Source organism: Triturus cristatus, chromosome 3_2 (genome assembly GCF_964204655.1).
Source record: "Triturus cristatus chromosome 3_2, aTriCri1.1, whole genome shotgun sequence".
NCBI lineage: Eukaryota > Metazoa > Chordata > Amphibia > Caudata > Salamandridae > Triturus > Triturus cristatus.
In genome coordinates, this window is record NC_140584.1 from 558,079,651 (window position 1) to 558,095,884 (window position 16,234).

Genomic DNA, 16,234 nt, shown 5'->3' on the forward strand with positions numbered 1-16,234 from the left:
GCATCCTGGGACCGGCCTTGGGGTATCACCCCTCAGAAGCCAGGCTAGCTTGTATCCCATGGCACAGTGAGCCCGGCACCCAGATCTGGGCATACCCAGCGCTATCAAGATGAGAAAGCATAAGACACACAAATGATGAACTGAATGCTGAACAAATCAAACATTCGCCCCCAGTCAAGAGATCTCGGTAAAATCCATCATTCCTTTTCTTGCTGGATTCAAGCTAGCCTGGCTAAAGAGGAGTGATAACCTGAAACCGGTCCCAGGATGCTTGTTTCTGGTCCAGGGATGACCAGGCTTGGCAGTTCAGGCTGGATTGTCCCATGAGGACTATCAACTCGGGCCCATGCGTAAATAAGATACAAGAGCTGCTGGCAACAGGTGAGGAAAAGCAAAAGCCCCGTCTGCAGCAGCTCCTGTTCTTGCTGCGGATCTGTATCGCAGCATCGGGAGCCAGCGTTGCTTGTGCCAAGGAGGGGAGGAAGAAAAAGTCCAGGCCAATTTTGTTGCTGCTGACTAGTGGCCATGCCCACTGCCACCTCTTGCTGCCTCAAGATCCCACAAGACCAAGGCTGGCGAGCAAGGATCGACAATATGATGGGTCCGTGCCCAACGCAGAGGCATCGTCTTATAGCCCAACATCTTCTTATGTGCCAGGTCCCACCACCCTCTATTATGGTCCGCTCGCCCTATTATGGGAGAGAGAGAGCCTTAAGGCATTGTGAGCTTTCAGGTCGAATGTCAGTACAGTCCTTTTGTGCTTTGTGTGACTCAGAAGTTGCTGCTTCCGGTATTGAGTTTTGAGCACCAATTTCAATGGTGGCAGAATTTGTCTCATGCTAAAAGAACTGGCCCTAATCTCTTGGGTGTAAAGATTGAGACACTCTATATTAGAAGCATTTCTGGGGCATATCTACAAGGCGGTGATATAAAATTATCGCCGCTTTTGCGACTGTTTTTTCGGCCGAAAAGCGGCGATAATTTTATCGCTATATCAGCAAGGTCACACTATCGTGTGAAACCTTGCCTTAGCGCCTGAATTCCGAACGCCCATCTTTGCATCTCTAATGAGATGCAAAGTGAGCGTTCCTCCCCAGGATAACGGGAGAAATGTGAAGGACATCTAACATGGGCTTTAATTGGAATTCCATAGAGCATATTATCAAGCCCATTATCGCCGTTTTAGAGGCAGTATTCTGCCGCTAAAGCGGCGATAATTTTATCGCCTGTCTTGATAATATGCCCCTATGTTCGTTAGCGGCATCACTTTTTCGCAAATCTTGATCAATACATCAATAATAGCTCACTGTAACAAGGCATTTCGAGAGTGTGTTATACTGTCACAGTGACAGGAGACATGACATTTTTCCTGAATTCAGGCCTGCAGAGAACCCTTAACGGCAGTAGTAATACATGCTGATTATGTAAAGGGATCTCTAAGGCCTCAGCACGTTTTATAGTTTTATAAGTATATTTTTCCAGCTGGGATTCCTATTTTTAGATACATGTGTTGTTTTGCACACTCATAATGTCTAAAAAGAATTTTGATCTTTGAAAATAAAATGGCATTCAATAAAACGACATGTTCCTAGCGGTGGGCCACTGAGTCCCTTTCAAGCTTGAATATTGAACTGGAACTGCCCCGCAGTGTCTGCTCCATTTCATGGCAGAGTAAACAACTTTTGTTATGAATATCCACGCCAAGCAACTGTCTCTTTGCCTTTTTCTCAGGCAGCAGGAATATTGCTGTTTGCCTGAAGGAGAGCTTTTGTTAATGAGTATTTGCGGGCGCTTCAGAATGTCTCCTTATAACAGTATTTATTCATCATCCTTCCTCCCCCATTTACTACTGACCAAGCCAGCCGGGGTAAAACAGCAAACAATCCGGTGTGACCTGCGTCAGAGCCCGAGCATGTCACCGTGACCCACCACGGCTTTGGTGATCTGCCTGCAACAATGGATGACATTTCTTTAAAAATAAACAAACCAGGCAAACAACATCCTACTTTAAGGAGTTTCATTTGAAAAGCTCTTTGAAAACCCCCTCTGTCTTTGTTGCTGCTTTACAAATCCAAGAGTAAGATAATAGGTCACATTTTCTAGTGTTTGGCGCAAAGATGTTTAATTTCGGTCCCTAGGTACAATAACGTAGCAAGTATGCCATGGACCTTTGTGCAACCAAGAAAGTGGGCCTTTTGGCTGCTTTTGGGGTAGGAAAATACAACAGTTATCAGGGTTTAGTGAGCACCTCAGAGTTTTGGTACCCGGTGCACTGCACCTGCTGCACCATTGGAAGCTATGCCCAATCCTAGGTGAAGGGCCATTGTACCACCATCTGCATCCCAATCTAGAAGCCATCTAGTGCTCTCTTGCTTCTGGTGGTCAACTCTGTCACCTTGTATTGTTTTTATGTAGTGATGGAGCGTAGATATCATCCGACGTCTACCTTTATGCATTCTCACAAGTAAAAGATCATTACGCCAAATATTTCTGGATGAAAACATGTTAATTTGCTAAGTCGAAAAACGTGTGAAATACATGATGCATCATAAAAGCATGCAGAGTGTTTTAGCACTATAATGTGAAAATGTAAACAGTGAGAGAAACAATGAGAATTACACATAACCGCATAGACTTGTTGAGAGAAAATAAATATATGTTAACATAGGAACTTTTGTGATAATAACCTTTACATGTGCATTAAAATATGAAAAATCATACCGGCATCATGAGAATATTGTAAGGAGGGATTGCTTATTTAGAAGAATTTAACATAGTGCAAACGTGAATTTCTGTAATGTTTATGCAAAATTGCATGCAATCTCAGAGTGACACGTTAATGATTTGTCTTGAAAATGACAACATGCAAGTGATGCTTATAATGAATATTTAACTGTCGTTAATACTGATGTACAGTTCTTAAATAAAACTAATAACTGAAATAACACATACAATTGAGATGCCTCAATGAAATGTGTGCTTTATAATACTATTAAACAGCAGTGATTCAAATGAATTTTATGTAGGCCTCCAATGGGTTTCCTTTCCTGCGCAAATGTAAAATCAGAGGAGGCAGTCACTTTAGCCACTGTGAGAACTTTCTGTGAAGTTTCTTTTCTGTATTGGTTAACAATGGCCTCACTTCTTGCTGAGAAGCATACTTGGTAGAAATGTAACAATATTATTGCAAACCCAGGGAAAGGTGCCTGGGAACGGATGCACTGTGAGCAAAGTAAAGTTCCACCTACTTCCGTGGAAGTGACATAAGAGAAATACAATTGAACTTAATGAATCTCATGAAATTTACAAAAGGATTACTTAATTCTTCCGGATTTTTGTGATTCACCGATCTCTCCATTAACGGCCCACTGTGAGTGACCAATGAGAACCCCATAGACTGATAAAATTGGCACTTTAAGGGGTGTAAACAAGGGACCTTTTGAGTTATAATTGCCCCATGGAGGGAGGAGTCGGGCCGGCACTCATTTTCAATTTTCCTGCCTGTTATGCTGTCAGAATGACTTTTGACTCTCCTATGCTGTTCCCTGGAACTGAACTATCCCTAACTGCGATCCTGAAACCTGCTTTTGTCCGGCTGGTAAGGTTTGATCAGGAAATAAATCTTTGGGTGAAGGGTTATCTGACTCTTTCTGTTGCATGTGGTGCTGCAGTTCAGTCTTGGTACATATAAAAACTGGTCCAACTGGACAATGACGATCTCAAGAGGGAACCACAGTGAAACAAAAACCACCCCACAATGAGATAATTAGACAATGAATAGAGATAATCAACACAATTTATACAATACAATAATGCTAAATTCACAGTTTCTGTGATTGCTCCATAGTGAAAGGTGAAATTGGTGCTCAAAAAAGTGCTTGTGAAACGGTGATGAGGTGATAGCAGGAATGAATTGCCAATATTTACAATATATATATTCAATGAAAAAGTGGTCCAGGGAAGGGGCCCCCTCCCTGTTTTCTTTTTTTAATGAAAAAGGGATCAGGCCCTGGCGTCCCCAGAGCCACAAAAATGCTACACGAAGGGGGGCCACACAGCCCTCTTCTAAAAAAAAAATTGAAAAAAAAAGCTGGCATCTCGCCGGAGGGCCAACCCCCTCCCTACACAACTGTGCACATGCACCCCCTAGCGCGTTGTAAGTTGGGGAATTGATTCCCCTTGAATACTGAGGGTCCCTGGGGGCCAACTAGCCCACGAGGTACCTTCAGTAAGCACCACAGAGCTGGATTGAAGAGTGGTGGTCTGAGGCCACACCCCTTTTTACACCACTCTGCAAACACGCCTCTTCGCGCACTGCTGGTGGGGCGATGATGTCCTCTTTTGTTCTGAGGACCTCAGGACACAAGTTGACTTCATCCTCCGAGCAGCAGTACGCCATGAGTCACTTTTGCAGAGTTGTGTAAAAAGGTGGCATGGCCTTTGTGCACACTCCGCAATCTATCTGTATGGGGCTTACTAGAGGTAACAGGTGGACTAGTTGGCCCCCAGGGACCCTCAGTATTCAAGAGGACTTATTCTCCCAACTTAGAACGCACCAGGAAGGGCGTTTGCAGAGTGGTGGAGAAAGGGGGCGTGGCCTGTGTCCAGCTTTCAGCAATCCCACTATCTGGGATATACTGGAGGTATCAGGTAGGCTAGTTGGCCCCTAGGAATCCCCAGCAGCGATGGGGACTTCAATCCCCATCCAAGAGCATGCCAGGAAGTGCGTTTGCAGAGTGGTGGGGAAAGGGGACGTGGCCTGCTATGACAATTTAGCAATCCTGCTGTGTAGGACTTACTGGAGTCAATAGGAGGAGTAGTTGGCCCCCAAGGATGTCCTTGGGGGCCAACTACCTCACTTAGGGGCATATCATCAACGACCAGCGATAATTATCGCTGGCCGCTCTTAGCGTTAAAATGTTTAACGCCGGCTATCGCAGATAATTATCGCCATGCTAGCGCTGTATTAACAACGCTCAGCGCAATGGTGATAATTATCCTAGCAATAGTGATGTTTTCCATGGAACATCGCTGGTTTTCCAGCGATGTTTCATGGAAAACGGCGATACCCTTGATAATAGGGGCCTGTGGTCTTAGCCACACAATCCACCCCCCATGTTAAGTATGCCTTAGTCAGGAATTTAACAGACGTTAAATTCCTTCGTTAAGGCATACTTAGAGCGATTTAAATAATCGCTTCCCCGCATTGTAAATATCACGAAGCTGCCTTCGTGATATTTACCCATGTTGTTTCCACAGACACGCCTACTTTGCATGTCATTAGCGATGCAAAGTTAGGCGTGCTGGAAACGGAAGCAAAATCAGCAAAACATGCGATAGCGTGTCTTTGCTGATAAGGCGATAAAATTATCACCGCTTTTCGGCCGAAAACGGCCGCAAAAGCGGCGATAATTTGTTATCGCCGCATTGTTAATATGCCCCTTGTTACCTCCAGTAAGTCCCACACAGTGGGATTGCTAAGACGTCTTCAGAGGCCATATCCCCCTTTCTCCACCACTCTGCAAACTCGCCTTCTGGTAGAGTGCGGGCTAGAGGAAGAAGTCCAATTTACTCCTGAGGGACTTTGGGGGCCAAGAAGCCCTCCTGGTACCTCTTGTAAGTCCTACGCAGTGGAATTCCTGAGTGCTGGTAGGAGGCCCAGCACCCTTTCTCCACACACTCTGCAAACGCGACTACTAGTTAAAGAAGTGTTTGCAATGTTATAGGTTTCACATTTGCAAGAGTTAGAGCTATCCGCAATCTAAATGTAAAGGTTTTTTAATGTTTTTCTTAGGGGAATGGATGTACGTTGTGTGTAGTGGAATTATGTGGTAAGTTGGGCAGTGAAACTATGTGGATAGAAAGTATGTGTTCTTTATTTTATAGGAATTATTTAGAGGGGGATTCTGTGTTATGGAGAGTAATTATGTGGTATGGTAGTCTGTTTTATGGAGTGGTTTAGTCTTCCTCGTTTCCATAGAAGCTCAACTATGAACTCAATGAGACAAAAAAACTGAAGGAATCACTGAGGAGCACTTCTGGACCTAGTCAGAGGTATGAGCAGGGCCACTGGAATTATTGGACTGTTTGGCTGAACCAACTTTCGCACAAATATACATTTTCAGCATTAGCCACATAATTCATCATCTGCTCCCTAATCTGCAGATTTGAACAAAAATATCCTTGTTTCTAGCTCAAACGGCTCAAACGTTACCAAAAATGCAGCGACAAGTGTAACAGCATGGTGGAAGGCCTTTTGCAAACCTAGAATGGTCACCTGTTACTTATTGCTAAATGTGGGTGTTAAATTGGTACTAATGGTGTGCAAGCCACTCTTCCTTCCTTCTGCACCTCTCTTGCCTCATTCTGCATTTCTGTTGCTTCTTTCTGCACCTCATTTGCTTCTTTCTGTACCCTATTGCCTCTTTCTGCACCCTTATTTCCTTTTTCTACACCTCTCTTGCCTTTTCCTGTACCCCTCTTATGTCTTTCTGCACCTTTTTTGTCTTTTTCTGCACCTCTGTTCCTTCTTTCTGCACTTCCTTTGTTTCTTTCTGCACCTGTCTTGCTTCTTTCTGTACCACTCTTGCCTCTCTCTCCCCCTTTTCCCTCTTTCTGCACTTCTGTTGCTTCTTTCTGCACTTTTCTTGCTTCTTTCTGCACCTCGCTTGCCTCTTTCTGCACCTCTATTGCCTCTTTCTGCATCTCACTTGCTACTTTCTGCACCCCTTTTGCCTGTTTCTGCACCCCTCTTCCCTCTTTGTGCAACTCTGTTGCTTCTTTATACACCTCTCTTCCCTCTTTCTGCACCACTCTTGCCTCTTTCTGTACCTCTGTTAATTCGTTTTTAACCTGTCTTGTCTCTTTCTGCACCCTTTGTGCCTCTTTCAGCTCCTCTGTTGCTTCTTTCTGCAGTTCTCTTCCTTTCTGCACCCCTCCTGCCTCTCTCTGTACCAATCTTGCCTATTTTTGCACCCCTCCTAACCCCTTTCTGCACCCCTCTTGCCTTTTTTCCACATCTATTGGTTCTTTCTGCACCTCTTTTTCTTCATTCTGCACTTCACGTGCCTCTTTCTGGACCCCTCTTGCCACTTTCTGCACCTCTGTTGGTTCTTTCTGCACTGCTCTGGCTTCTTCCTGCTCCTCTGCTCCAAATTTCTGCATCCCTCTTGCCTTTTCCAGCACCCTTTTTCCCTATTTCTACACCTCTCTTGCCTCAGACTGCCCACCTGTTCTTCTTTCTGCACCCCTTTTTCCAGTTTCTGTAACTCTCTTGCATCTTTCTGCAGTGCTCTTGCCTCCTTCTGCACCTCACTTGCCTCTTTTTGCACCACAGTTGGTTCTTTTGCACTGCTCTTGCGTCTTTCTGCACCTCTCTTGCAAATGTATTAACCCCTCTTGCCTCTTTTTGAACCCCTTTTACTTGTTTTGCACCTCTCTTGCCTGTGTCTGCACCTCTGTTCCCTCTTTCTGTACCCCTTTTGCTTGTTTCTGCAACTCGCTTGCCTCTTTCTTCAGTTCTCTTGCCTCCTTCTGCACCTCTGTTGCTTCTTTCTGCACTTCTCTTTCCTCTTTCTGCACCCCTGTTGCTTCATTCTGTAATTCCCATGCTTTTTTCTACACCTGTCTTGCTTTTTTCTACACCCCTGTTGCCTCTTTCTGCATTCGTCTTCCCTCTTTCTGTACCTTTCTTGCCTGTTTCTGCATCTCATTTGCCTCTTTCTGCACTTCTCTTGCTTCTTTCTATACCTCTGTTGCTTCTTTCAGCAATTCTCTTGACTCTTTCTGCACTTCTCATGCCTGTTTCTGTACCTCTCTTGCTTCTTTCTGCACCTCTCTTGCCTCTTTCTGCACCTCACTTGCTTCTTTCTGCACCCCTGTTGCCTCTTTCTGCACCCCTCTTCCCTCTCCGTGCAACTCTGTTGCCTCATTCAGTACCTCTCTTGCCTCTCTCTGCACTTCTCTTGCTCTTTCTGCACATTTCATGCCTATTTCAGCACCTCTGTTACTTCTTTCTACACTTCTCTTCCTTCTTTCTGAACCCCTCCTGCCTCTTTCTGTACCTCTCTTGCCTCTCTGTGCACCCCTCCTACCCTTTTCTGCATGCCTCTTGCCTCTTTTTGCACCTCTGTTGGTTCTTTCAACACCGCTCTTGTTTCTTTCTGCACCTTACTTGCCTCTTTCTGCACTTCTGTTGCTTCTTTCTACACCTCTGTTGCTTCTTTCAGTATTTCTCTTACCTCTTTCTGCACTTTTCTTCCTTCTTTCTGCACCCTTCCTGTCTCTTTCTGTACCTCTCTTGCCCTTTGTGCACCTCTCCTACCTCTTGCTGCACCCCTCTTGTGTCCTTTTGCAACTCTGTTGGTTCTTTCTGCACTGCTCTTGCTTCTTACTGCATCTCATTTTCCTCTTTCTGCACTCCTCTTGCTTCTTTCTAAACCTCTGTTGCTTCTTTCAGCAATTCTCTTGACTGTTTCTGCATTTCTCTTGCTTGTTTCTGCACCCCTGTTGCGCCTTTCTGCACCTCTGCTGCCTCTTTCTGTACTTCACTTGCTTCTTTCTGCACCTCTCCTGCTTCTTTCTGCACCCCTTCTCAGTCTTTGTGCAACTCTCTTGCCTCTTTCTACACCTCTCTTTCCTCTTTCTGTACCACTCTTGCCTTTTCTTCGTACCTCTGTTGCTTTTTCTAAAATTCTCTTGCCTCTTTCTGCACTCTTTGTGCCCCTTTCAGCACCTCTGTTGCTTCTTTCTGTACTTCTCTTCCTTTTTTCTGCATCCCTCTTGCCTCTTTGAGCACCTCTTTTGCTTCTTTCTGCACTTCTCTCTCCTCTTTTTGCACCCCTTTTGCTTCTTTCTGCACCTATGTTGCTTCTTTCTGCACTTCTGTTGCCTCGTTCCGCACCTTTCTTGCTTCTTTCTGCACATCACTTGCCTCTTTCAGCACCTCTGTTGCTTTTTTCTGCAGATCTCTTGCCTCTTTGTGCACCTCACTTGCGTCTTTCAGCACATCTATTGTTTTTTTTCTGCAGATCTCTTGCCTCTTTCTGCACCCCTCTTTTCTCTTTCTGCACCTCTCTTGCACCCCTGTTCCCTGTTTCTGCACCTTTCCTGCCTGTTTCTACACATCTCTTGCCTCTTTCTGTACCTCTGTTGCCTCTTTCTGTACTTCTCTTGCTTCTTTCTACACCTCTGTTGCTTCTTTCAGCAATTCTCTTGCCTCTTTCTGCACTTCTCTTCCTTCTTTCTGCATCACTCTGGCCTCTTTCTGTTCCTCTCTTTCAATTCTTCTGCACCCCCTTACCTTTTTCTGCACCCCTCTTGCCTCTTTTTGCACCTCTGTTGGTTCTTTCTGCACTGCTCTTGCTTCTTTCTGAACCTCACTTGTCTCTTTCTGCAATTCTCTTGCTACCTTCTACACCTCTGTTGCTTCTTTCAGCAATTCTCTTGCCTCTTTCTGCACTTCTCTTCCTTCTTTCTGCACCCCTCTGGCCTCTTTCTGTACCTCTCTTGCCTCTTTGTGCACCTCTCCTACCTTTTTTCTGCACCCCTTTTTCTTCTTTTTGCACCTCTATTGGTTCTTCCTGCACTGCTCTTGCTTCTTTCTGCACCTCACTTGTCTCTTTCTGCACTTGTTTAGCTTGTTTCTACACCTCTGTTGCTTCTTTCAGCAATTCTCTTGCCTCTTTCTGCACTTATCTTGCTTGTTTCTGCACCTCTTTTGCAAATTTCTGTATCGTTCTTGCCTCTTTCTGCACCCTCTTTCATATTTCTCCACCTCTTTTGCTTCTTTCTACCCCTCTGTTGCTTCTTTCAGCAATTCTCTTGCCTCTTTCTGCACTTATTTTGCTTGTTTCTGCACCTCTTTTGCAAATTTCGGTATCGTTCTTGCCTCTTTCTGCACCCTCTCCCTTATTTCTCCACCTCTTTTGCTTCTTTCTACCCCTCTGTTGCTTCTTTCATCAATTCGCTTGCCTCTTTCTGCACTTCTCTTCCTTGTTTCTGCACCTCTCTTGCGTATTTCTGCACCTCTGCTGCCTCTTTCTGCACTTCACTTACCTCTTTCTGCACCCCTCTTCCCTCTTAGTGCAACTCTCTTGCATCTTTCTACACCTCTCTTCCATCTTTCTGTACCACTCTTGCCTTTTTTTTGTACCTCTGTTGCTTCTTTCTGCACCTCTCTTCCTTTTTTCTGCACCCCTAGTGCCTCTTTCAGTGCCTCTGTTGCTTCTTTCTGCACTCCTCTTCCTTCCTTCGGCACCCCTCGTGCCTCCTTCTGCACCTCTGTTGCCTCTTTCAGCACCTCTGTTGCTTCTTTCTGCACTCCTCTTCCTTCTTTCTGCACCCCTTGTGCCTTCTTCTGCACCTCTGTTGCCTCTTTCAGCACCTCTGTTGGTTCTTTCTGCAATGCTCTTGCTTCTTTCTGCACCTCACTTGCCTCTTTCTGAACTTCTCTTGCTTCTTTCTAAACCTCTGTTGCTTCTTTCAGCAATTCTCTTGACTCTGTCTGCACATCTCTTGCTTATTTCTGCATCTGTCTTGTGTCTTTCTGCACATCTGCTGCCTCTTTCTGCACTTCACTTGCTTCTTTCTGCACCTCTCTTCCTGCACCTCTGTTGCTTCTTTCTGCACCCATCCTGCCTCTTTCTGCACCCCTCTTCCCTATGTGGCCAACTCTCTTGCCTCTTTCTATACCTCTCTTCCCTCTTTCTACACCACTCTTGCATCTTTATGTACCACTGTTACTTCTTTCTGCACTTCTCTTGCCTCTTTCTGCCCCTTCATGCCTCTTACTGTACCTCTCTTGCCTCTTTGTGCACCTCTTCTACCCCCTTCTGCACTTCTCTTTCCTCTTTTTGCACCTCAGTTGGTTCATTCTGCACTGCTTTTGCTTCTTTCTGCACCCTTCCTGCCTCTTCCTGCACCCTTTTTCCCTCTTAGTGCAACTCTCTTGCCTCTTTCTACACCTCTCTTCCATCTTTCTGTATCACTCTTGCCTTTTTTTCATACCTCTGTTGCTTCTTTCTCACTTCTCTTCCTTTTTTTCTGCACCCCTCGTGCCTCTTTCAGCACCTCTGTTGCTTCTTTCTGCACTCCTCTTCCTTCTTTCTGCACCCCACGTGCCTCCTTCTGCACCTCTGTTGCCTCTTTCAGCACCTCTGTTGCTTCTTTCTGCACTCCTCTTCATTCTTTCTGCACTTCTCTTCCTTTTTTCTGCACCCCTTGTGCCTCTTTCAGCACCTCTGTTGCTTATTTCTGCACTCCTTTCCTTCTTTCTGCACCCCTTGTGCCTCTTTCAGCACCTCTGTTGCTTATTTCTGCACTCCTCTTCCTTATTTCTGCACCTCTCTTGCGTCTTTCTGCACATCTGCTGCCTCTTTCTGCACTTCACTTGCTTCTTTCTGCACCTCTCTTGCCTCTTCCAGCACCTCTGTTGCTTCTTTCTGCACCCCTCTTCCCTATTTGACCAACTCTCTTGCCTATTTCTACACCTCTCTTCCCTCTTTCTACACCACTCTTGCATCTTTATGTACCACTGTTGCTTCTTTCTGCACTTCTCTTGCCTCTTTCTGCACCCCTCATGCCTCTTTCTGTACCTCTCTTGCCTCTTTGTTTACCTCTCCTACCTCCTTCTGCACTCCTCTTGCCTCTTTTCGCACCTCAGTTGGTTCATTCTGCACTGCTTTTCCTTCTTTCTGCACTTCACTTGCCTCTTTCTGCACTTCACTTGCTTCTTTCTGCACCTCTGTTGCTCTTTTCAGCACCCCTCCTGCCTCTTTCTGCACCCCTCTTCCCTATTTGTGCAACTCTCTTGCCTCTTTCTACACCTCTCTTCCCTCTTTCTGTGCCACTCTTACCTCTTTCTTTACCTGTGTTGCTACTTTCTGCACTTCTCTTGCCTCTTTCTGCACCCTTCAGACCTCTTTCAGCACCTCTGTTGCTTCTTTCTGCACATCTCTTCCTTCTTTCTGCACTGCTCATGTCTCCTTCTGCACCTCTGTTGCTTCTTTTTGCACCTCTCTTGGTTCTTTCTGCACTGCTTGTGCCTCTTTCTGCATCCCTCTTGCCTCTTTGAACACCACTTTTGCTTCTTTCTGCACTTCTCTCTCCTCTTTCTGCACCCCTTTTTCCTCTTTCTGCACCTCTGTTGCTTCTTTCTGCACTTCTATTGCCTCTTTCCGCACCTCTCTTGCTTCTTTCTGCACCTCTCTTGCTTTTTTCTGCAGATCTCGTGCCTCTTTGTGCACCTCACTTGCGTCTTTCAGCACATCTGTTGCTTTTTTCCGCAGATCTCTTGCCTCTTTCTGCACCCCTCTTTTCTCTGTCTGCACCTCTCTTGCCTTTTTCTGCACCCCTGTTGCCTCTTTCTGTACTTCTCTTGTGGTTTCTGCACCCTTTGTGCCTCTTTCATCACCTCTGTTGGTTCTTTCTGCACTGCTCTTGCTTTTTCTGCACCTCACTTGCCTCTTTCTGCACTTCTCTTGCTTCTTTCTACACCTCTGTTGCTTCTTTCAGCAATTCCCTTGCCTCTTTCTGCACTTCTTTTCTTTCTTTCTGCATCACTCCTGCCTCTTTCTGTACCTCTCTTGCTTCTTTCCGCACCCCACCTACCTTTTTCTGCACCCCTCTTGCCTCTTTTTGCACCTCTGTTGGTTCTTTCTGCACTGCTCTTGCTTCTTTCTCAACCTCACTTGTCTCTTTCTGCAATTCTCTTGCTTCTTTCTACACCTCTGTTGCTTCTTTCAGCAATTCTCTTGCCTCTTTCTGCACTTATCTTGCTTGTTTCTGCACCTCTTTTGCAAATTTCTGTATCGTTCTTGCCTCTTTCTGCACCCTCTTTCATATTTCTCCACCTCTTTTGCTTCTTTCTACCCCTCTGTTGCTTCTTTCAGCAATTCTCTTGCCTCTTTCTGCACTTCTCTTGCATATTTCTGCACCTCATTTGCAAATTTCTGTGTCCCTCTTGCCTCTATCTGCAACCTTTTTCCTATTTCTCCACCTCTTTTGCTTCTTTCTGCACTGCTCTTGCCTCTTTCTGCACCCCTGTTCCCTCTTTCTGCACCTTTCTTGCCAGTTTCTGCACCTCTGTTGCCTCTTTCAGCACCTCTGTTGTTTCTTTCTGCACATCTCTTGCCTCTTTCTGCGCCTCTGACTTAGAGGTAATTTTAATCCCCCTGCCCTATTATGTACTAGGGCCTTACAGGGGAGGTCATGCCAATCACAGGGGTACCCTAACCCATAGTGTACTATAGTGTATATAGGTGGTTTCACTGTATTCTAAGTGTCTTTCAGGATATCACTGGCTCTGGGCCTGGTTAGTCAGAGTCAGTTACCACCAGTACCAGTCAGAAAAAATTTGGGGGCACAGGATGACTTTGCAACAAGGCCTCTTTCTACACCTCCGTTGGTTCTTTCTGCATATCTCTTGCTTTTTTCTGCACCTTTCTTCATCTTTCTGCCTCTCTCCTACCTCTGTAGGAATAGTTAGAAATTAGCATTTAAAACAACCTTTGAAATTCACAGAAAAAACCATAGGTTCCAGGGATGTTATAGTTAGAAATGATCATTTAAAAAACTTTTGAAATTCACTGAAAAAAAACGTAGGTTTCAGGGACGTTATAGTTAGAAATTAGTATTTAAAAAACCTTAGAAATTCACTGAAAAAAACACAGGTTTCCGGGACGTTATAGTTAGTTGGACCTTTCACTCGTACAAAACTTTGGCCGTTATAGTTAGTTGAGCTAACTATAACTCGCACCCCCGCAATGCACTGCTGATGACGTCACATATTACATCATTCATGACATGGTCAGTGACATCACTGATGACATCACTGATGACATCTCAAATGACATCTACAATAAACAAAGGAAGTAGAGTACACAGATAATGCCAATTGGCTACTGGCAATGTGCCAGGCATTCACAAATCTTACCACAAAGACCATAACAAAAAGAGACCCCTTTGTGGTATCTGAAATGTAATTGCCCTCTTTAGCAATTAATATTTCTCTTTTATCTGAGCCACCACTTGTCTTGAAATCGAGGTAGGATTGTTACTCGTGGAAGAGGTGTGGCGCAGCGGCCAGGGTGCCTAACTCCGGACCATGGATTCACGGTTCGGTCCCCGGCTCCAGCGGTAGGTTAGCCCAGCACCATGTGACTTTGGGCAATAGCTTGCTTAATCTTCCTAACGGCCCCCAGCGCCCGGACATCTCTCCGGAGGTAGCTGTGCGCTGTACAAATGCTGGCATTTACATTTACTGTGGTTTCCACACCATTTTCTTCAAAGTGTTAAAAATAAACTTGAATCAATTCTTACCATGCTCTCTTGGCCATGCCTATAAGATCAGTCCTCAGAGATGACTCATGGGCAGATATGTCCAGTAAAGAAAAGACTTTTGGGCTATGATACCAGTCTAGACTGATTTATCTTCAGGTTCTCGTCTAAGTAGATGTATAGGTCTAGAGCCATCGTATGAACTTTTGCCCTGTCAACAAGAATTTAGGCTGGATTTTGGAGAATGGAACCAGAGTAGAAGCCGATTTTTCTGTCTTTGTTCTTCCTCTGGTCAGGTTAGTACAGAACAAAACATCTCAGTTTCTAAAATGCTCTCGATATATAATTTTCTCAGATTTAAGATCAAATAGCTGCATAGCTCGCAGGTTTTACAAAGTATCATGGTTTTAGATTTATAGTTATTAATTAACAAACCTTATGTTCTTCAATGCTAGTACACATCTAAGCCGGTAGTAGTAAGGCTCCCTGTTTTCCGTTTTTACAGATAAATACAGACAGAAAAACATTTATTTTCCTGTCTATATTTATTTTTAATTGTGGATAAAAACAGATTTTTTTTTTTTTTTTTTTTTTTTAAATGCTGCCAATCATGACTGCCAGTCCAATAGCTGTGCTTATTGAGAGGTAAGGGGTAAAAGAAATGGAATTTCTGTAAAGCGGCTTAAACAGCAGCAGATATGCACAAAGTTGATAATAAAATGTTCATTTTTTTTAAATTCGGTACACTGATTTATCATCTGTGGGTGTTCCTATCACTGGAACCTATCTGGCGTTCAAGCATGAATGAACATCTATTGGTTACATAAATGTGGAAAAAAACTAGTTCCAACTTCATTTATTCACAAAACCCCAAATAAATATGGATAAATACAGATAACATTAGCAAATAATAAATATGGATAAATACATACGGAAATGTCAACAACAAAAAATACCATAAAACCAGGAGCCCTAGGTATGAGCCATGTCCAGGAAAACACTTTGGTTTTGGGGGCTACATTGCATTTTTATATCAAGTAGATGAAGCAGTTGATACCACAATGTAATTCTGACTTCCGTTATCTCAGTCACTCTTGGAATTCAATTGTGTTTCATTCACTTCTGGGTGCGACTCAAGAGTATTTGAGTGAAGATCTTACTGACTAACAGGGTTACCCTCACTACATGTTTATCATCCATTATTATATTAGGAATTGTTCTCTAGTCTAGACTATTATTACTTGTAAGCACAATGCTCACTACAAGTAGCAGAAGTGTGGCCAAGATTTCAGTGGGTGAGGCCACAAACCATTTTCAATTTCAGGTACTGTCATATACCTGGATATACAGGCTCACAGATTTTCCTGAAATGCTGATTTCGGATCCATCTTTAATACAATAATCCGTCTTTGGATCCCTACCTCCAGTGCTTCATGACATGTCACTATGTTTTTGATAATATTTGTTCTTACTCAGTGGCGGCTGGTGACATTTGAAAGTGGCAGGGCGTAAAACAATAGCCAGAGCACCCGAACCCCCGGGAGGTTCTCACCCCGAGAAAATTCTAAAAAAGAGTAGGCAAATGGTGCCTTTTCAAGCAAATTTGAGAAAGCAGGAAGGTTAATAAAGCAAGTCTAGGTCCATTTCGTGCATTTATCATACTTTCAGGGTGGAATGTTAACTACTCAAAAATAAAACAAATTGTGCACAGAAAAAACTGGTGCTTAAATGTACATGCCGACGAACAGCATTGCACCTTTAAACCAGGGATACATATTTGGGCCATCTCTGCCAGTGAAATATCGTGTAAAGCCAGTTTTATTAAAAAAAACATGAACTGCGTAATTCGTAAATATGGACCATGTCTCAAATGATTTTAGATTTATAAAAAATAATGCGCAGAGCAAAGCTTGTCATGCTGTTTGTTTTGGTGACTTTACTCGAGGAAGCGTATTCA